This window comes from Tupaia chinensis, unplaced genomic scaffold (genome assembly GCF_000334495.1).
Source record: "Tupaia chinensis unplaced genomic scaffold, TupChi_1.0 Scaffold000212_1, whole genome shotgun sequence".
In the NCBI taxonomy this organism is placed as follows: domain Eukaryota; kingdom Metazoa; phylum Chordata; class Mammalia; order Scandentia; family Tupaiidae; genus Tupaia; species Tupaia belangeri.
In genome coordinates, this window is record NW_006159687.1 from 1817960 (window position 1) to 1840719 (window position 22760).

General features: G+C 43.9%; 2 long non-coding RNA genes across 4 annotated transcripts in view; one reads left to right on the forward strand and one right to left on the reverse strand.

The window, feature by feature from the left end:
* Positions 1 to 12790: 12790 nt before the first annotated feature.
* LOC102487101 (uncharacterized) lies at positions 12791 to 16658 on the reverse strand. The gene is made up of 3 exons (XR_334386.1): positions 16602 to 16658; positions 14581 to 14732; positions 12791 to 13079 (listed from the first exon to the last, which is right to left on the reverse strand). It is a non-coding gene; the product is annotated as an uncharacterized LOC102487101 (long non-coding RNA).
* Positions 15997 to 22760, forward strand: part of LOC102487384 (uncharacterized) — a 16457-nt gene continuing 9693 nt past the window's right edge. Inside the window, exon 1 of one of the 3 annotated variants that reach the window (XR_001370310.1) lies at positions 15997 to 16106. This is a non-coding gene — a long non-coding RNA (uncharacterized LOC102487384). Of the gene's footprint in view, positions 16107 to 17203; positions 17274 to 18486; positions 18562 to 22760 lie in introns of those variants that run through there. The other 2 variants (XR_001370309.1, XR_001370308.1) reach the window with 2 other exon arrangements.

Genomic DNA, 22760 nt, shown 5'->3' on the forward strand with positions numbered 1-22760 from the left:
CTTTCCCAGGCCTTAGCAAGCCGACTCCTCATATGGACCCGGCATGCTTCAGATTCACTTATCCATCGCAGAAAGTTTAGAAATTCAGTTGAGAGGAGCAACATGAGCCCGAGTTTGTCTCTGGCTATGGTCAGTTGTAGAACTCCCAAATGCAGTGTCTTTTGGACAATGGGGTATGCTTTAGGACCATATGTCAGCATTTATGAGCCAATAGGCTGTGGCTCAGGACAGCATAATTCAAATTTATGGGGGGCATAAATGTTAATTTACTCCCTCATCTTACGTGCATTCCATAGAATAATGGAATATTTTAATAGCTAGAACATAAAATTATATTTCTGCTTACTGACGCTCCCATAAAAAATTTTGACTTATTCTTATTGAAGAACATTTTGTAGTAATAATGAAATAGAAATATAGAAAATGTAATTTTTGAACTGATCAGAAAAAAATGCAGTTTCTGAAATAAAAGATTTTCCTATTTTCATCTCTCCAGTCAAACCTTTGTTTTTTTTTTTTTTTTTAAATCTTAGAGGAAGAAAGCTTGCTTCAGTTTAACTCCACCTCCCAGAAACTCTGTGCAACTGTCTTTGGACAAGAGTTACCCTAGTACCACGATTTAGCAATTGTTAATACATGCATTTCAAACCATGTTTTCAAAAAGCCAAAAAGAAAAATCTTAGAAGACGACGACATTATGACAAACCTTATGTGAGTTAATAGAAGATAATTTCCATCTTTACTCAGTTAAAAAAATGATATGCTTTTATTTACAATAATATATAGTCTTAAAGCAAAATTCTCTGATAGCTCCAGATTATTTTAAGATATTTTAATTTAAGTTGTATATCCCAACACCTGGAAGCCCCTTATTAGAAAGCATTATCATTTCAGAGACCAACTTGCTTAACTCCACTTGCTCCTAATTTCTCTTTATGTTTATGCCTGGTTTTATTATTATTATTATTTATTTTTCACTGATACATAATAATTGTAAGTGTTTATAAGGTACCAGTTTTTGGTACATTAATACCATATGTAATGCTCAAATCAGAGTAATTAGTATATTCATCATCTCACATAGTGATTATTGCTTTGCGTTAGGAATGTTCAAAATCCTTTCTTTTAGCTATTCTGAAATACACACTATGTTATCATTAACTATAGTTGTTCTAGTGCACTATAGAGCTATTTTTCTCATCTAATTGTGATTTTGTATTCATTAACCAACTTCTCTTTATCTTCCCTTCTCCCTACCTTCCCAGCCTCCAGTCTTCATTATTCCACTATTTCTGAGACCAGCTTTTTTAGTTTCCACACATGAATGAAAACATTACTCTTTCTCTCCTGGATTATTTCACTTAACATACTGTCCTTCAAGCTTGTCCACGTTGCCTTGATTGACACAATTTCATTCTTCCTAGTAGCTGAATAGCGTTCTGTGTGTGTGTACCCCATTTTCTTTATACTTACCTAGATACTTAAGTTGACTCCGTATCTTGGCTGTTGTGACTAGAGATGCAGTAAACATTGGAGTGTCCGTATTGCTACCACACGCTCACTTCCTCTCCTCTGGGTATAAACCTAGAAGTGGGATTACTGGATCCTATGTCAGTCCTCTTTTTTTCTTTCTTTTTTTTTTTTTGGAAGGGGAGTCAGAGGAGCACATGTGCTCATGAGAGAGACAAAGAAAGTGAGAAAGCATCCTCATGGGGAATGGTCATGCCACAATCCCTTAATTTCTCCTTCCTTTCAGGATTTTGAGCACACGTGGTTATATCTACAGCATGTTTTTCCGATCACTGGGTCCAGGACTTGACCTGTACTTGGCCATGTGAGATCCACCTAAACCACCATGCCATGGGCTGGCTCAGCAGTTCTATTTTAGTTTTTGTGAGGAACCTCCATGCTGTTTTCCATCATGATGGTACTAATTTAAATCCCCCTCAAGAATGTAAAGGAATTCTCCTTTCTCTGTAACCTCACTAGCATTTGTCATTATTATTATTATTTTTTGTCTTTTTGAAATAGCTATACTAACTGGGATGAGATGCTCTCTCATGTTGGTTTTAATTTGCATTTTCCTGATGATTAGTAATGTTGAGTATTTTTTCATATTCTTGTTAGTCTTGTATGTCTCCTTTTGAGAAGTTAATTTGCCTATTTTTAAATTGGATTTTTGTTTTTCTTTTTGCTGAGTTGAGTTCTTTGTATATTCTGGTCACTAATCCCTTGTTAGGCGTGTCGTTTGCAAGTATTTTCTCCCATTCTGTAGGTGGTCTCTTCACTCTATCAGTTGTTTTCTCTGCTGTGCAGACGCTTTTTAGTTTGATATAATCACATCTGTCTAGCTTTGCTTTTATTACCTATGCTTTTGAGGTCTTACCAGAAGCTCTCTGACAAAACCTATGTTCTAGAGCATTTCTTCTGTGTTTTCTCCTACTAGATTTATAGTTTCAGGCCTTATTTTTTAATTTTTAAATTTACTTTGAGGTGATTGTTGTATTTGATGATAATAGAGGTAGAGTTCTGCACGTAGATATTCAATTCCCCACCACCATTTATTGGAGAGACTGTACTTCCCCTGATGGATGGTCTTCACACACCTTTGTTGCAAATCTGTTGCTTGTTTTTTTTTTAGATCTTTGCTGCAAAGTGTGGGCACTCATTGGAGAGATGGAGAGATAGAAACCAAGAAATCACCCTTCCCCGGGGGAGGTGTGGGGAGGAACCACTCTGCAATCCCTTCTTCTCCATTATTTTCTTGAGATTTTGGGCATGCACACACACGAGTCCAGCATGAGATTTAAGACACGCCGAGTCCCAGACTCGGGCCACAGTCGACTACATGGGAGTCCAGCAACATAACCATTACACCATCTGCTGGTCTTTGCTCGATTTTGAAGGCATGCTATATATCAGCAAGGCCTCTAAACTTAACATGCATTTTAATGATTCTTTCACTATAATGAGGGCCTTCTGCATCGTTGAAATAATAGCTAACTCATTAATTAGCCCAAGATTTTTATTTAAAGTAGCTCTTAAGGTAGGAGAAACTGTTACTTGTTTTTTGTATGATAAACATTGGTAGACAGAATACTGCGGAGTCAGGGTAGGCAGGCCCTCTCTCTCCTTCTTCTACAACTCGGATAGGCAGGTTTGGGCATGCTTACACAAACATTTTTGTTTTTAACGATACTTTCTGTCTATCTTGTCACTATAGGTTTGTAAACTGGAATCCATGTATGGTTGTTAATGTGGTTCCAAGACTGACTTTTGGGGTTGTGGGGTTTGTAAATCCCCATACATAGTACCTATAATTCAGATTATGGGCCTTATTCTTTTTACTGGGTGCATAACTATTTAGATCCTCTGAGAGATTTGTGGTCTTAAAAATAACGTCTTCTAGGGAAACACTTAAGACTTTTCATTAATGACATTCTATGACTACTGGCTATATTTCTTCATGTGTGTTCATGTTTCCCTCGAAATCATGAAAACAAACAAATAAAAAAATCCCACTTATTTGAAGGAGATAGTCTGCCTGGGATATTTAAGAACATGGCCTAGAGATTATTCAGCAGAAAGCAGAAAACTCTGGTGCTAAATATAGTTGACCGGAAATCCCAGTTCTACCATATGTGTCATATATATGTATTCATGTATACATATATGCATATATACACATGTTGGAGTATATGTATGTCAGAATACTATATGTTTAGCATTAAAGACAATCCTGAGGGACCAGCGGTTAGTGTAATGGCTGTATTGCTGGACTCCCACGTAGTTGACAGCAGTTCGAGTCCCAGACCCGGTGGCTTAAACTCATGCTGGGTGCGTATGCGTGTGTGCCCAAGATCCTGAGAGGAGAATGGAGGAGAAGGGATTGTGGCGTGGCCATCCTCCCTGGGTGGTGATTTCTCGCCTCCTGTCTCTCTGTCTCTCTCTTTCCGGCGAGCGCACACGCCGTATAGCTAAAAACCTCTCCAAAAAAGAAAAAAAAAAAGACAACCCTGATAAGATTTTGTAAGTAATCCTTGGGCCGTCAGGAAATTCATGATGCATATTTGCATAAAAGAACATAGAAAAATACATCACGAGTTTCCTGAAGATCTAATACTTAGGATGCTGGTGCTTGGTAGTTGAAAGCTAAAGCAAATCCAGCCTCAACATTGAACCAAAATATATTTGAAAACTATTCCTGGGCCAACTTATTTGTGCCCCAGAAACTATCTGCTCAAATGACGTTGGATCTACGTGAAATTTTGTCATCTTATTCCTCTGTCAACCTGTACACCACAGGCATGCGTTTCTATGATCCTGACTGGCTGGGAAGTTAGGGAAGGGGTCACAGTGTGAGACTCTATTGAGGGTACTTGTTTTTGTTCTCTCCCTCCTGTTTCTCACTCCCATAAAATAAATACATAAACTTGAAGCAAAAAAAAAAAACCCTTCCTGATCTCTATTTGTCTTAGATGTGCCTCTGAAGTAGTATACACTTGGATTCATTTTTTTTTTTTTTACAGTTTGACAACATCTGTGTTTTAACTGATTACTTTAGTTCTATTTATTGTGATTATAGATGTATCGAATATTTTGTTATTTTACATATCTATGTATTGTGCTTTTAAAAAATATATTTATTTAATTATATCTATTTTTTTAAAAAAAATTGCTATGGGGTATGTGCTTTCACCAGACAGAGACAGAGTGAGAGCAGGGGAAAGTGAGAGCGCAAGCCACCGGTTCTGGGACTTGAACTGCAGTCGGCCGTGTGGGAGTCCAACACCTCAACCACTGCACCGCCTGCTGGCCCCAATGCGCGACGGTTTTTATTTTTTTCTATTTTCCTTTTCTCATTTCTTGCCTTCTTTTTAAAGTTGACTACGTTTTCTTTATTCTTTTTAACTGGGTTAAATATTTTGAATTCTATTTCTAAGCTTTCAGTAATTACTTTAAAGTATTTCATACTAATTTACCTGCTTTTAGTTTAACTCTTGCATTCTACTTTTTAAATCTGTATTTATTTCTTTTTGTAGTTGTTCTTTCAGATTCATTTAACATTTCTTTAAGTGACAATTTGCGAGTATTATAAATCTCTTAGTCCTCATTCGTTTGTCATTCTTGAATGATAGTTTAGTTGGTTACAGAATTCTAAGTTGACAGCTATTTTCTCTCAACAGTTTGAAAATGACATTTAGGGTTTTCTAGTATCTTTTGCTGCTACTAAAAAGTCTCTATATTCCTTCATTGATGTCTATTTTCCCCGATTGTGATATTTGATTTTTACTTTGACACCTTGAAGTTTCACTTTGAACTGTTTTTAGTATAAATTTGGGTTTTCATTTGTGTTTTCAATAAAGTATATATGCACTGTTTTGACACCATCCCCCATTTAAAAATATTGATATGGAATATCTTCCCATGTCAGTAAATATTTATTTACTATGGCAATGTTTGCATTTCTGTATATTGTATTTAAAAATATTTTATCTCTTTTTTTTTTATTTGAATATAGTTATGCAACACACATGCAATGAAAAAGGGATAATGATCTGCCTCTGAATACTGAATCCTGAGATGGCCTGAGTGGCTGGTTAGGGTACTGCAGCTGGCTCACGCTGTTTCAGAGAGAGCTAATTATGTGTGGTTCCTCACAAATGAACCTTTAGTGACATGGCTTTAACCACAGTGAGAAGCAAAGGGATGTCAAAAATTTCATGGGAAATGGAATTAAAGTATGAGTTTATTTTGGTGCAAATATTTTTGAAATTCATGTATTGCTTTTTCATAAAGTGCATCTTTCATGGACTTTGTGTGTGTGTTTTTTTAGTTTTATTTATTTATTTACTTTAATTTTCAGATTAATTTTACATTTTACATAAAGTCTTCATTGTGTTGTATACTATATGTACACATGCCCGGAGTGAGTTTAAGCCACTGGTTCCGGGACTCGAACCGCGGTCGACTACATGGGAGTCCAGTGACATAGCCATTACACTAACTGCTGGTCCCAATATATATTTTTTTCAACAGAAAACTTTACATTTTTTTGTCTGTTAAACATTTCTTCCCTTTGCACCTCACACCTACCGTCTACCACCCACACTCTACCATCCACTCTCCCGCCTTACAGTCACTGGTATCTATGCTTATCCTCCCCACTATCAGGTCTTCAGATCTCTCAATTTCTGCCATAGAGTGAGGATATTTGGTACAAACTGAGTGAGAGACATGGTCTTTTTGAAGACTCCTCCTTTACACAATGAAAATCAACAGATACTACAAACCGGGGTTATTTTGTTTCTGGGAAGCTGGCTCTTAAGCATTTGCCACCACACTACTACATATATCTTTTTTTTTTTTTTTGGAGAGATTTTCACTGTAGGGCGCGTGCACTCGCCAGACAGACAGAGAGAGACATGGAGACAGAAAGCGAGAAATCACCCCCCAGGGGAGATGGTCACGCCGCAATCCCCTCTCCTCCACTCTCCTCTTGGGATCTTGGGCATGCACGCACACGCACCCGGCGTGAGTTCTAAGCCACCGGGTCCGGGATGCAAACTGCGGTCGACTACGTGGAGTCCAGCGACATAACCATTACGCTAACTGCTGGTTCCCAGTTATCTTTCTTTTTATAGACACGTGTTACCTCCGGCCTGTATCCATGATACCCACCTTGTGTAGATGCAGCCTGGTCTAGGTCCAGAATCACTCCTGACTTTAGCAAGAGGTCTGTTGGTAGTGGCAAGTGAATTAGCTTGTGAGCTATAGAGTCGTTCATTCGTCTGCCTGTTAATATGCTTATTTAGTAAATATTTATGAAGGCCTAATGTGAGCCAGGCAAGCAGCATGTTAGCAACAGGAGCACATAGATGGGCCTGCCCGTGATGTGGTGGTTAAGCGAGCTGGATCTCACGTGGCTGACTGCGCAGTTTGAGTCCAGGACCTGGAGGCTTGAAAAACACATGAGGCAAAAATCCCCAAAGGAGGGACAGATGGAAGAGAGAGGGAGGCGTGAATAGTCCCTGAGGGATCGCTCTCTCACCTTCTCTCTCTCTCTCTCTGTCTTGCTCTGATGTGTGCACCTGGCCTCCGGCAAATTAATACAAAACAAAACAAAACAACAAAACTAAACGAAATGAAAAATCATGCCACTGACTAAGAACAACACATCTATCAAACCAAGAGTCAACCCTAGTTGTCAGCGTGGTTTCTTGCCGCTGTTTGGTGTGATCACTGGTCAGAGAGCCAGAGCTCACGCCCTCTGATGAGTGCATGGGCCCTCTGGCAAATTAAAAAAGAAAAAGAAAATGAACTCACACTATTGCTATCATCAAAAGGAGGAAAAGGGGCTGGACAATGCTACAAAGGTAAAATGCAACTCTGTGCGAGGCCAATGCACACGCGAAGGTTTCAGTTTGCATCTGGAGAATCTCGGGCACTTTTGTGCCTGTGACCAGGGGTGCCTGAAGCTCAGGACGGGGAACAGTGTCAAGACCCTGTTGGGGGTGCTGTCTCTCTCTCCTGTTCTCGTGGAAGAAACCAATTAAACACACACACACACACACACACACACACACAGGGGGGCCAGCAGGTGGTGTGGCAGGTAAGGTACTTCCACGTGGTACTCCACATTGCCAACCAGAGTCTGAGTCCTGGACCTGGTGACTTGAAACTCATGCCAGGCATGTGTGCGTGCTTGCCCAAAAATCCCGAGAGAGAAGAGAGGAGAAGGGATTGTGGTGTGGTCATCCCTCTTGGGGGTGATGTCTCACTTTCCCTCTTTTTGCCTTTCTCTGATTTTCTCTGACGAGTACGGGTGCACCATGGCAGAAACCTAAAAAGAAAAAGTAAAAGTGGGACTACTAAATTTCAGCAATAAAAATTGGAAATAATGAAAACCAAATGATAAATCTGATGAATTCTAAGTACCCCAAAGAAAAGCAGAGCCATTCTTGGTTTGGTTGAAGAACGAAATGCTTGGACAAACTGTATCTTGTCCCCATCAAGATGGTACGGGCTTTCCTGAAAAACTCCTGGGTGTTCAGTGAAGGCTGAATGGTAGGAGAGTTGAATGGATGAATAGCTTATCTGTATGATTTTGGAGGGAGATTCTTTGCGGGGGTGAGAGTCTAATTTTGATTCTGTTCAGTGTCTCTGTTAATTAAATGAGGGTGTGTGAATGTTAATCAATTGGCAGAGAACTTTAGCTTATGAGGAGAATTGATAAAACAGATGACAAATGTAAAAAGATTACTAATGCCTGAAAGAATGGCTCTAAATGAACACGATGACAATGAACACAGATCCCTATAAAGTTCCGGGTTAAGTGGGATAAGTCTATTTTTAGAGAAGTCCTATCATTTCTCTGTGCCTCAGTTTCCTTAGCTGAAAGGTGGTGATGAGAATGTTTTCGCTGCAGAGTTGTCATTGAGCGTGAACGTGCAGAACCCTTAGTTCACAGTCTGACACCTGGTACGCTTTTGGTAAACGGTAGCTGTTATTATGATAATTGCTTTACCAGTTCTGGAAGATAGAAGCGTGTGTGGGCTTCACAGTTTCAGAGACCTTTGAAGTTCGCTAGTCTTGATGAGCAGGGTGCTCATAAACAATATTAAGGAGACTACAAAGACTCTGTCTTTATGAAGCCAGCACTCAGGATAATGTTTGTAAAATTTCGATTAAAGTGGTTGCTATTAGATGCAAAGGATCTTTGATACATCCATGTTGAAGGACGGTGACTCCCAGGCTGTGGGGTTAAGGCTGAAAATGATGGAGACCAATTTGCGGCTGGGTGCAAATGCACCAATAGAAATTTAAAGGCTAGATATTTCTTAAGACTGTTGGGCCAGCTGGTGGCTTGGTATTTAAGGTAGTTGGGTTCCACATGGCCAGTTGTGGTTCGAGTCCTGGTCTGTCAACTCGGAAAGCACAAATGACGTGTGTGTGTGTGTGTGTGTGTGTGTGTGTGTGTGTTCTAAATCCCAAAAGGAGGGAAGGAGGGAAGAGTGGAGGAGAAGGGATTGCAGAGCAACCATTCCCATGGGGGAATGCTTTCTCGCTTGCCCTCGCTCTCTCTCCCTCGCTCTCTCTCCCTGTCTCTCTCTGGCAAGAGCATGCACCCGCTGGCAAAACTTTAAAATAAAATAAAAAACCAATATTTTTATTTGTACCCTATTACAAAGTTTCACAGATTTTGAGTGGTCTGCTCAACTTTATTTTCCTCACAAACTCTAATTTTTTGATATACAGTTTTGCACAGGGGAAAGTTCTCAGTTACATCTATATTGTATTGTACAGAAATGTCTGTAGAGAAATGCAAATGAAACCTTTTATTTACTTGATACCTTTCCCTTAAAATAATTCTGAAAATAACAAAGATCAAGGGAAAAATGTAGACAAAGGTGGAAGTGAGACTTGGGTTCGGTCTTCGGCCCGCTGGGTTCCAGTCCTGACTCCTTACCCACCAGCTGTGGGTTTGGGGCAGGATTGTTCCTCCCACCACCAGCAAATTTACGTGCCCAAGGCCCGGTCTCTGTGCCTGAGCACGTGATGTGTCTGAAGCTAGTCCTGCCCAGAAGTAAAAACAGTAAATGGGGTCACGGGGAGGGCCTCACTCCATGTCTACTGGTGTCCTTGTAAGAAGCGGCGGTTAGAGCACAGGCACGCACAGAAGAGCCAGCGCGTGAAGACACTCGGAGAAGATGGTGCCTCGGCCCGAATCCGGTACGAATACCATAGACTAAGTGGTTTAAACCACAGACATTTCCTTTCCTCCGCTCTGGAGGCTGGAAGGCAAATCGGGGGCCTGTCTGGTCTGTTTCCCGGTGAGGCCTTCTTCCCGGTTTTGCCGTCCTGGCCCTTCTGCAGGCGTGATGCAGGAAGCAGGCTGTCTCTTCCTTTTATAAAGCCACGGAGCCCATCATGGAGGTCCCACCTCCAAACTGCCCAGAAGTACACCTCCAGATGCCTCGCGCCGGGGACCAGGGCTGTAAGTGTGGATTTTGTGCTGGATACAGACATCCGCCTCTAGCTGACATCTTCTGCAAGCTAAGGTGAGAAGACACGGGAGAAGTCAATCCTAGTAAGCCTTTATCTCAGACCTCCCTGCAGAAGTGTGAGAAAACACGTTTGAGCCACCCAGCCCACGGGATTTCGTTTTGGTCGCCCTAAAAAGCAAAATATGTGTAACCCTCATATTTAATTCTTACAAATTTTCACTTTCTCACCTGTAAAATGGGATTATGATATTGAAATAAGTTCTATTTTTAAATAAATAAATTGTAGTTTGAATTGGGAAAAAAGATGTCAAAGAAGAAGCAGCATTGAATTCTGGTCTTTTAAAAAATTTTATTTACTTTTCAAAAAGCCTGAAAGAAAAATTTAGACACATCCGATTCATAGCTACTCTGTTAAAACGAGCTAAATCGGGCCAGCAGGTAGTATGGAGGTTAGGCATGGATCCGGCACGGCCAGCTGTGCAGTCTGAGTCCCAGGCCTGACAGCCCAGAAAGCATGCCAGGCACGTGTGTGTGCGTGCTCAAAATCCTGAGAGGGGATTGGAGCAGAAGGGACTGCGAATGGCCATCCTACCTGGAGGGTGATTTCTCACTTCCTTCCCCCCCTCTCTGGTGAGTCCATGTGCCCTATAGCAAAAATTAAAATAAATAAATAAGTAAATAAATAAAATTAACTAAGCAAAGGAATGGGTAGTTATGAGCAGGGACAATTTCTACAAAAGGAGGGAAGGAGGGAAGAGTGGAGGAGAAGGGATTGCAGAGCAACCATTCCCATGGGGGAATGCTTTCTCGCTTGCCCTCGCTCTCTCTCCCTCGCTCTCTCTCCCTGTCTCTCTCTGGCAAGAGCATGCACCCGCTGGCAAAACTTTAAAATAAAATAAAAAACCAATATTTTTATTTGTACCCTATTACAAAGTTTCACAGATTTTGAGTGGTCTGCTCAACTTTATTTTCCTCACAAACTCTAATTTTTTGATATACAGTTTTGCACAGGGGAAAGTTCTCAGTTACATCTATATTGTATTGTACAGAAATGCCTGTAGAGAAATGCAAATGAAACCTTTTATTTACTTGATACCTTTCCCTTAAAATAATTCTGAAAATAACAAAGATCAAGGGAAAAATGTAGACAAAGGTGGAAGTGAGACTTGGGTTCGGTCTTCGGCCCGCTGGGTTCCAGTCCTGACTCCTTACCCACCAGCTGTGGGTTTGGGGCAGGATTGTTCCTCCCACCACCACCAAATTTACGTGCCCAAGGCCCGGTCTCTGCCTGAGCACGTGATGTGTCTGAAGCTAGTCCTGCCCAGAAGTAAAAACAGTAAATGGGGTCACGGGGAGGGCCTCACTCCATGTCTACTGGTGTCCTTGTAAGAAGCGGCGGTTAGAGCACAGGCACGCACAGAAGAGCCAGCGCGTGAAGACACTCGGAGAAGATGGTGCCTCGGCCCGAATCCGGTACGAATACCATAGACTAAGTGGTTTAAACCACAGACATTTCCTTTCCTCCGCTCTGGAGGCTGGAAGGCAAATCGGGGGCCTGTCTGGTCTGTTTCCCGGTGAGGCCTTCTTCCCGGTTTTGCCGTCCTGGCCCTTCTGCAGGCGTGATGCAGGAAGCAGGCTGTCTCTTCCTTTTATAAAGCCACGGAGCCCATCATGGAGGTCCCACCTCCAAACTGCCTAGAAGTACACCTCCAGATGCCTCGCGCCGGGGACCAGGGCTGTAAGTGTGGATTTTGTGCTGGATACAGACATCCGCCTCTAGCTGACATCTTCTGCAAGCTAAGGTGAGAAGACACGGGAGAAGTCAATCCTAGTAAGCCTTTATCTCAGACCTCCCTGCAGAAGTGTGAGAAAACACGTTTGAGCCACCCAGCCCACGGGGTTTCGTTTTGGTCGCCCTAAAAAGCAACATATGTGTAACCCTCATATTTAACTCTTACAAATTTTCACTTTCTCACCTGTAAAATGGGATTATGATATTGAAATAAGTTCTATTTTTAAATAAATAAATTGTAGTTTGAATTGGGAAAAAAGATGTCAAAGAAGAAGCAGCATTGAATTCTGGTCTTTTAAAAAATTTTATTTACTTTTCAAAAAGCCTGAAAGAAAAATTTAGACACATCCGATTCATAGCTACTCTGTTAAAACGAGCTAAATCGGGCCAGCAGGTAGTATGGAGGTTAGGCATGGATCCGGCACGGCCAGCTGTGCAGTCTGAGTCCCAGGCCTGACAGCCCAGAAAGCATGCCAGGCACGTGTGTGTGCGTGCTCAAAATCCTGAGAGGGGATTGGAGCAGAAGGGACTGCGAATGGCCATCCTACCTGGAGGGTGATTTCTCACTTCCTTCCCCCCCTCTCTGGTGAGTCCATGTGCCCTATAGCAAAAATTAAAATAAATAAATAAGTAAATAAATAAAATTAACTAAGCAAAGGAATGGGTAGTTATGAGCAGGGACAATTTCTATAGCATCATACATACCATCACTGAAAACGAGCTCAAAGGGAACTTCACATATAACTTGATTCCCGTCCCCAAAAGTTCCAATCAGCGGCCACTTTCTAGAGATGTGCTGTTCATGTAAATGAGGACACAGCCACACTGTACGTGTTAAATACGTAAGCTGGTTTGAGAAGCGATTTCGGGATGCTGCAAGAAGCCTAGCACTCCACTGCTGTGGTAACACGTGCACAGCCTGCAGCAGAGTCCGAGCTGGGGTGGGCATTCCACTTCGCATCTCCTGGGACACCAATTTTCGGAAACTGTAGAGTCCGGTAGCAAACGCTCACCTAAGACCCATCTGCGAGCTAAACGGCAGGAGAAGCGTTACCAGTCACCACCTGTTTCACACGTGCTGTTGGTCTAGGTTCCTGGCTGAGCCCCTGTGGAGCGCGGGGAAGGGCTTCACTAGCCGTGGTCATCTAGAGGATTGCAATGGTCAGCCAACGCATTTAATTGTCCTTCTGATCAAGAAGCACTTTTTAATCAACCAAGAGGCTATATTGAGCCTGTGCTAGATGCTTAGACCTTGTCTGAATCCTGTGGTGGGTTGGGAGCTGAGGAATAGAAATATAAAGTCAGGCTGTAAGAGACCAACAGACACTAGTTGATCAGCAATCAATTACATATCAAATACATATTAGGCTACATGGAGCTAAGTGAAAAATGATTTTAGGGAGGGAGAATGTCAGTAAGAATTTGAGGAAGTTGATGAGGCTGAAGGAGGAGGTGGGACTTGAACCAGGTTTGAAAGTAGAAGATGCATGGGAGGTTTTTTTGGGGGTGGGTGCAGGTTGAGGGGAAGAGTGTGCATGCATGTATGGGTATGTGTGCACGTGCTTTGCACACAGGTGCTCCAGCGTGATTTTGGGGGAGCCACAGTTTAGAGGAGAGAGAGTGTGAGCAGAGACACATAAGTGGGAGCACTTAGATGCATAATGCACACAGGTGAACCAGCCGATGGGGAAATAGGTGTGCCCGTCTACTGTCAGGGTTCAGGACTGTGTTATTTCTAAACCCTGACAACGACCTACAATATAATTATCATCACTGCCATTGTGGAGGTGAGGAATGAAAGCTTAGAGAAATTAAGTGACTTACTCTTACCGCACAAGCCTTCAAAGGCTTCGTGAGGTTGTGTGACACAGTGGGGGACGCCGCAGGCCCACGTGGGCATTAGAGACTAGCCGAACCCCTTCTGCAGCGGGGTTGGCACTGGGATGCACTCTGTGCTCCAGAGCCCCTCCATGAGACCAGACTAAAGCTTATTTGCAAGAGTTGACACCTCAACCAGTGCCTCTTCCCTTCCTCACACACACTGCCCTGCGTCCTTCATGCCCCTTTCCCGAGAACACTCTCCCAGGAAATTATCTGAAAGAGGATCTGCCTCAGACTTTGCTGAAGGGAAACCCTTCCTAAGACATAACGTTTCCCTATGTGTCTCTAAGTTGTTATGTGCATACAGTGTGAAAGCGCGGGGTGGAGTGAGCCGTCTTAGGGTGGCTGAGCCAGCTGTGGGAAGGGCTGCGACCACCCCCAATAGCCAGAGGTATGCATGGAGCCCTGTGCCTGCATACTCTGCAGCAGATGCCTGAAGCTTAGGACTAACTCTCTGAGTCAGGTCCCATGACTACCCTTGTATTTACAGATGAGGAAACTGAGCTTTGGAAGAGGTTCTGTTATTCACTCCCGGCCACACAGCTTGTAAGTGGTGAAGTCACAACTCCAACACACCTGTGTTGAACATCGCAGCTCTAAAACTGAGTGTGTGCCTATGGGAATATGTAACTTAGTAAGCATGTACCTCTCCGGAGTGTCAAAGAACCATGGTTCAGCACAGCCGGGTGGTAACTAGTTAGGCAGATTGCAGGGACAACCATATGATAATGGCGTGTTCGATTCCATTCCTTTAAGTGAATCCCAAGTGATTTGAGAAATACTGAGCATAAGAAAGAATGGCAAATTGGGCAGGAGTTTGCAGTAGGTGGAAAATAAGGTGATCACAGTTAAAATGAAATGGACACTACGGGGGCAGTAGGGGATGCCGTAATTAGTTACATGGGGTTAACGAGCGTGAGCCAGAATGTCCGAGCCAACCAAGCTGCAGTTACGCCGGTCGTAGGAGGCAGCGGGGAGCTCTAGCAGGTTCTTGACCCGGGAAGGGGAACAGTTCCTCCGTCAATGGCGTGCAACACGAGTCGGCACAGTCCCTAGAGGATGGGAGAGCAGGAGACAGATCTTCCAGAAACACCAGTGTGGGCTGAGCTTTGTCCTGGCCCCTGGTTTTCTGTATGTCACCGCTAGAAAAGGTGGCCTTTTCTGGACCTCAGCATGCTCGCCAAAGACTACTGCCAATCCTCTTGCCCCAGGGAACCTGAATTTTGTTAGACACTCCCAACCACTGGTTAGATCCTTTATTTAGTCCAGAATGACCCTGCACTGAATGAAAATCTCCTCATTCCATTGGCTTTGCTCCTGTAGAATCCCAACACGTTTTGTGATTTCTGCCTGTGGGCAGTTCAGGGTGAACAAGAAGATAGAACGTACCGTCGTCCCTACAAAACTCAGACTTTCTGCCTAGATAGGTTTGTCCTAAAGGTTACTTCCCTCTGGCTAATTCAAGAAAGTGAATGGAAAAGGTTATTTTGTATGGAAGGTCCTTTTTATTAAATTAAAAAAAAAATTGTTTTGGCCTTATGCTCTTCAGAGTTTGTGGCAGGTCTGGGTTAAATGATAAGACCTTTTAACTCTCCTATAAGACCTTACGGTCTTGCAGCCTCTCATCCTGAGTTGTAAACACATGGCACTGCCTTTACAGAGGTAAGATTAAGGTCAATAGTTCTCATGTCATTTCAGAGAGGAAAAGGGACAGAGGACCTATTATCATTGATGAAGAGCTTCTTTGTAAAAAGGAGAATACGGACCTGTAGCCTTAAAGAGAGGGAGAGAGGGAAGGATGGAGAGAGGGAGAAGAGGAAGTCAGAGAGAGGGGTTAGAGTGGTATACACAGCCGATCTTCAGGGACTGGAGAGACCAAGAATAAATAATAGAGAAGGGAGGAGCTTGTGGTTTTTGGAATCACAACAGGTGATTTCATAAAGCAGCATTCTGTGTCCTGACTCTGGGAAATGCTGCCTTTTGATCTGCTGTGTGGAGGAAGCATGAGGAAGACAAGGACACTGAGTGAGGGCCTCGTCACTGTGTCAGTGTGGGATGGTCCAGTTTGGACATTCACCCGAACTCATGGAATGGGTTGACAGTATAGTTCTGTGGTTTTACGGCGTGGTGGAAAAGACCTAAACTTTGGAATTATGCACTGGTGGGTTTAAATCCTAGATGTATCATTTAATAACTGTGTAACTTGGGGAAAGCTTGCTAACCTCTGAGCTCTATTTCTCGCTCTATAGATGCCAGGGGAGAATCGCACCCCTTGAGGTTATCATGCGATGCAAATGAAGCACTGTTTATCGGGTCTCAAGTGGGAAGCCTGGCGCTCAGGCGGGGAAGCCGCCACTGGCTCAGCAGCACGCACAAGCAGAGGCTGCCCCCACGTGTCCTTGTCAAGCCCTCCCCGCCCCCGTAAGGTACGTGTCCCAGCACCTTACACTACGTTGTCCTTGTACCTGGTGCCCCGGGGACCACCTGCTTCTTGCGACCCGCGCCTGACGCACAGTGCTTGGACTGGATGACATGCTTTATAGCTTCCAGGCAATATTCTCTGTAAAACCCTGGGTCTTGACAATTTTTCTTTATTTCTTTTGTTCTTCTCTTCCCATTTACTGTTTATTTAAACAGGTATCCGAAAATACGACTGCATGCATATTCATTTCCAATACTGGTTCCCCACTGGTACAGTGGGCACGTTAACAGCAGCCCTTCCTCTGAGACTAACCTTGAGGCTTAAATGACCGGGAACTTGGGGGCCTGGCTGGAGGCCCAGTACCGAGCAGGTGGCTCGTGAGCAGTTATGACAGTTACGTCCAACTTGCTCTGTATTTGCTGTTAAAGGGTCATCATTTATGTCCTAATTTTGATCTTTTTAAAACTAAGTTTTTATTAACAAACTAATATGCACTTACTGTTGAAAATTTAGAAAATATGGACTCCTCAACTCAATGACTGACTCCTTTCTGAGGCGCCGGTGGGGCGAGATTGTGGTGGGTGCCTTCTCTGGAAGCCATAAGAAGTGAGGGACCCAGACGGAGACGTCGGACAGACCTGCTGACGCAGGAACGCGGACGTGAGGTCTGGGTCTGGGCGGACAGCGCCTGTCCTGCTGGGGCTCCCACGATGGACGGGCTGGCTACGCGGCTCCCAGCACTTCAGCCTGATTCTGGAGCCCGTTTTACCGGAGTCAGGTTATTGCTCTGGGGCCTCGTACTCGGTCCCGCCGTCCCATCCTCCTAAAACCACCATCTAGACCATGCCTTCTGTGTCAGGTCCTGGTCTCAGAGGAGTTTTTCCAACATTGGCTTAGGAAAGCGCGTAGGGTCTATCAGGTCTGCCACACTGATGATGGCCCCTACCTCCGCAGCTGCTCCCTTGCATTTAAAACTCCCGCCCAAAGCTGAGCCTGTCCTGTGTCCACTCCCCTGAAACGGCCCACGTTAGCAGCACGGCTCCAGCGTCCGCTCGCTCGTTGCTCTCACTCTTGCTGCAAGCGGGAGCGTCACTGAGAGCGGCCAACCTCAGGAAAGCCTAGATGCTGCCTCAGGGAGCATCCGGGTCAGCCCTCCCTTTGCGCTTCTTCGGTCAGTCTTCTTTTCATTTATTTACAGTTTTAGGTTTTTGCCCTAGGGCCTGTGCACTGGGGAGACAGAGAAGAAAGTGAGAAGTCAGTCCCCCGGGTGGAATGGCGGCGCTGCAGCCCCTTCTCCTCCATCCTCCTCTTGGGATTCTGGGCATGCACATACATGTGCCCAGCATGGTTTTCGAATCGCCCGGTCTGGGACTCAAACCGCGGCTCGCCGTTTGGGAGTCTGGCACCTTAACCACACCTTCTGCTGGCCCTGTCTCCATCTTCTGGAGGCCCTACATGGTGCTAATGCCATCTTACAAGGCGCAGCCTGTATTTCTAGGGTCATTTTCCTAGAAAAAAGTATGGCTCACATCAGCGGCTCTAGACGTTGTGCTGCCCGGAGTCCATCACAGTTGTGTATAGGTCCATGCTTCTTCGATGTTCTCTTTGCCTATTTCCTCTCGGAAAAGTCCTGCACACCCGCTGTCGCCTACTCTGAATGTCACTACAGTGAAGTCTTTGTTGACTCTGGAAATGAGACGGTTCTCCACTCTGGTGCCGTCGCAGCCCCCCGCCCGTTCTGCCCTGGCAGTGTGCTGTAATTATGTCTGCACATCTGCCTCCTCCCACTGGGCTGTGAGGCCGTGGAGGCGGAGCCCAGCACATAGTAGGCATGCAGTGTTGGCTGGAGGAATGACTGGTGAGTAGGAGACAGGTCCTTCTGCTTACGTAAAATGGCCTTTAGGCTGCTGTACGTTTGTGATTTAGTACAAAATAATGAAGCTTAAAGGGGAAAAACTTTCCGAACCTGTTGCAATATACAGCAAGAGATTTTATTGCTTATTGCTGTTTTTATCTGCCATATGGCTTTCCATTCACAAACTGCTCTAGTGAGAATTACTTTTGCAGGTAATTTTCTAATGATTGTCTTGGGATAAACAAATTTATCAGACTTGTTTAGCTAATGTATTCAAGAAGGTTCACAGGGGAAAAGATTAATCATCTAAGAAGCAAGCCGGTGTCTGTCATTAGGCGGAAGGGTCCAGAGATGATCAGAGCCGAGCGGGCGGTTGCTATGACTGCAGATACTTCTCTCTCCCTTTGTGAGGTCAACAGCAGCTCCCAAGCTGATTGGCTAAAATTAGACGATCCCGCTGACCAACCATGGGGAGTTAATTTCATCAGAAAGAGAAAAATGGTGGGAAATCCTGCCGTGATGCCACAAAGGAATTTTCTTTAGAAACCCACAGAGTCCAAGTTTGCTTTCATTATAATTAATATGTTCCTTCTAATAAAATAAGGTAAGAGAGGCAGACAATAGCATTAGTCTATTATTTTGTATATCCATATAAGCTTTAATCTGGTTCGTCCTGACCCCAGTTGTCACAGTTAGAGTAACCTTCATTTTCCTGTAGTAACTCCACAGCCAGGCACTGCCATCAGGTCCCTGTATATGTAACTGGACATAGGCTGATGTGACAGATGCGAGAGGGGCTGGCACAGCGACAGGCGTCCGCTCGCAGGGTTCCTGCTCCTGGGAACGGTGGGCACAGAAACGCGGAGCCTTTGGACTGGGAGCATGGTTCTAACGGAATAGGAATGGGAGCCTGCCTGTCAAATGGTTCTTTCCCTGGAAGTCTCCCACCACCTAGTCTCTGGCTTCCCACCTCTCTCTCTGTTGTTCTAGGAACTAATCCCCACTGACCTGGCTTATTACATTTATTACCATACAGGGAAGACAACAACATTAGTTCCTCTTGAGGGCACGGATAGTGTCTCTCGGCAGGCTCTTCTGGCCTGTCAAACTAGGTGGGTCTAAATCTCCACCTGAGGAAAGCCAACCCAAGATGTGTCTCCTTAGCTCTTAGGTGACCACAGGAATAAACTGTGACTAAGGAAGAGCTGGAAAGAGAGCTAACATGCTGGGTGCCCTAGATGTTTCTGCCTAGGATTGCCAAACCCAGAGCGTTTAACAATCAAATGATCGGCAGGTGGCGTGGTGGTTAAGGTCGCTGGACTCCCACATGGTCGACCACGGTTGGAATCCTGAACTTTCTCGCTCACTCTGTCCCTCTCTGGTCAAATTAAAATAAATAAATAAATACAGTTTAAAAACTCAAATGGCCCTGCTGAGGTAGATTTGGTTACGTGCTCACAGGCCCGTGACCCCGTGACGGGGAACCCAGGGTGCCCCTTTCCCCCCTGGGAATTGGTGTAGACGCACACAAGGCAATAACCCTGCCGAGCAGCTGTTCTTTTTTAAAATTTTTTTTAAAGAGAGATGGATTTTTGCTATTGGGCCCACATGCTTGCTGGAGAGACAGAGAGAGACAGAGAGACAGAAAGCAAGAAATCACCCCATGGGCGGATGGCCGTGCTACAGTCCCTTCTCCGTTCTCTTCTTGGGATCTTGAGCACGCTCACACACGCGCCCGGTGTGAGTTTCAAGCCTTTGGGTCCAGGACTCGAACCACGATTAGCCATGTGGGAGTCCAGCGATATAACTGCTATGTCATCTGCTCATTCCCCAAGCAACCGCTTTAAGCAGGAGGCACTGTAGGAGTTCCTGGGAGGAGAGAGCAAGAGCCCCATGGGCTGGAATGACCCAGATCTGGATATTTCTCAGTGAGGATGGAGGAAAAAGATAAAGAGGCCACTACCAGGATGTGTGTAATATTAGCACAGAACTGAAGATTTCGAAAGTGAAACAGCTCGTCACCCTCACATGCTCACCGTGTTAGTCGTATCTAGCGACTGCTTATTCCAGTTCAGCCATAGCATGCATGTACCTCTGGACAACACTTCTATGAGATCAGTTGTTTTATTATCCTCGCATTGTAATTAATGCAAAGAAGTGGAGCCACAGAGGCTAAAGCACCTAAATATATGCCATTTACAAGGAGCTAGAATTCAAATCTAATTACCTTGCCATCATTTTCTGCATGACTTTCTGCATGTTTTACATGTTACTGTGATGTGTATTTCTAGTTCCTTTTTTCACTTGTTATGTAAATTTAATAATAATTTTTAACCAATAAATAATATCTTATTGAGTGATTATATCTCCATTTTCTTACTATTTCATTACCAATGAACTTTAATATTTTCATGTTGTAGAAACATTTTGCTTGGGACCAGCAGTTGGCATATGGCTATGTCGCTATGTCGCTGGACTCCCACGTGGTCGACCGCGGTTTGCATTCCAGACCTGGTGGCTTAAAACTCACGCCAGGGGAACCAGCAGTTAGCGTAATGGCTATGTCACTGGACTTCCATGTAGTCGACCGCGGTTCGTGTCCCGGACCCGGTGGCTTAAAACTCAAGCCGGGCGCGTGTGCGTGCGTGCCCAAGATCCCGAGAGGAAAACGGAGGAGAAGGGATCGCGGCGTGGCCATCCCCCCTGGGGGGTGATTTCTCGCTTTCTGTCTGTCTCTCTGTCTCTCTCTGTCTGTCTGGCGAGCGCACGCACCCTATAGCAAAAACCTCTCAAAAAAAAAAAAAAAAGAACCGAATGTCTTGATTTATCTGGGATGGATGCTAACGTGTAAGGAATCCACTCCAAAAAAAGAAAAAAAAAGAAACATTTTTGCTTATAAGACTTCCTGTTCTGTCCACATTTAGGCTATTTTTATAGGGCTAATTTAAAGTTATAGTGCTTTTCTAAAAACTATGTTGTAAAATTCTCTTTTGTCAAGAATATGAGGGTTCTCAGTTTCTTCATTTTTGCCATCACTGGAAAGAATAACTAAAAAATGAAAATATAAAAACAAAAATGTTTCATGGGCAACAAAACTCCTGTTTTATCATAATCACTCATTGATTAACTCATTTATTTGTGAAAAAGATATTTATTGAACGGTTATTTGTCTTGGGATGTATCAGTAGGTAAAAATGTAAGTTATGACATATCTTTTTACTAATTACAGCCACATTCTTCAAAATAAAGATTCCACTATGACAATATGTAGAAAGAAGACTGGTTAGAGGGGAGAAAGATTTTGAGAAGGGAGACCAGGTTCAGCTGCTATCTTAATAGAACGGTTAATGACCATTTAAATTTTGAAAGTTTTAAATTTTTTAAGAGAGATTTTTGCTATAAGGAGTGTGTAGTTGCCAGAGAGACAGAGGGAGACAGACAGAAAACAAGAAATCACCCCTGAGGGGGAATGGCTACATCGCACTCTCTCCTCCATTCATCTCTCAGGATTTTGGGCATGCACATTCAGGTACCGAGAGTGAGTTTTAAGCCACCGTGTCAGTAGACGACATGAGAGTCCAGTGACTTGACCATCATCCCACCGGCTGGTCCCGATCTGACCATTTAAAAAGTAAGAATGAGACGCACAGCTGTAGAGCTCTAAGACTTATCCCAACCCCTAGTGGGATTCCCTCCTAGTATTGAAAGCCCCATCCCAGGGTGTTGATTTTGGTAAGAACTTTGTAGGTAGACAAAAGATAGTTTTGGAGCCCGGTTTTCCCTGTATTGCTTTTCCTATTTTTTTTAAAAAATAATTATTTATTTAATTTTATTTATTGTTATTATTATTTTAAAAATTTGCTACAGGGCATGTGCACTCACCAGGAGAGAGAGAGAGAGAGAGAGAGCGAGAAAGCAAACCGCCAGGTTTGAGACTTGAACTGTGGTCATCCATGTGGGAGTCCAGCTCCTGAATCATCACACCACCTACTGGCCCTCTTTTCCTGACTCTTAGTACTGTAGCTGCTAGGCTGTGTACAGCTTCACACACTTAGGTTGCATTTTCAAGCAAAAGTGATGTGATTATAGTGAGAGACACGGAAATTTTAGTTTTGGTGGCGTAAAATCAAATTGCGACATTTTTGTCTCATGATCTGGGATGGGAAGGGAGAAGTGGCCATCCATCCTCCCAGTTCTGGCTTCAGTGCTAGCATCGTATAACCAGAGAGTTGATTGCGGAGCATGGCTATCATGCCACCAAGGGCTGCTTGAAAGCGGTTGTGTGGTCACACAACCGATAACTGTCATCTCCAAGAGTGGGGCTGCATTGAGACCAACAATAGTCTGTGTTTCCAGAGGCCATTATGTGAGACAAAAAAAAAAAAAAAAAAAGAAACGTGTTTATTCGGAGGTCATGCAAGTTAGGTATTAGCTCAGAGCTTGGAGCAAACTAAGTGCTCAATAAATATTTGCCATTTCTGTCATTTATATTAGTTTATTATTAGATTTGCTGAAGTGAGATTTTTTTCCCCTCATATTTCGAAAGCACCTAGAAGAGAAAGGAAAAGAGGCATAGCATCACACATGAAAGAGAAGACAGGTCGGGGGAGCTATTTCAGGACTCGGCTGCTGCTCTGAAGTGTCAGAGGGGGAATAAAGAGGCTGCTGGTGAGGGCAGGGGGGAGATCAGCGGTTAACTGTGTGGAGCTGGGGGAGCAGGGAAAGGTTCTGGACAGGAAGAACAGTTCAGTGGAGAAAACGACAGGCGTGTCAGCAGCCAGGGCTCTGAAATCGAAAGCTCCT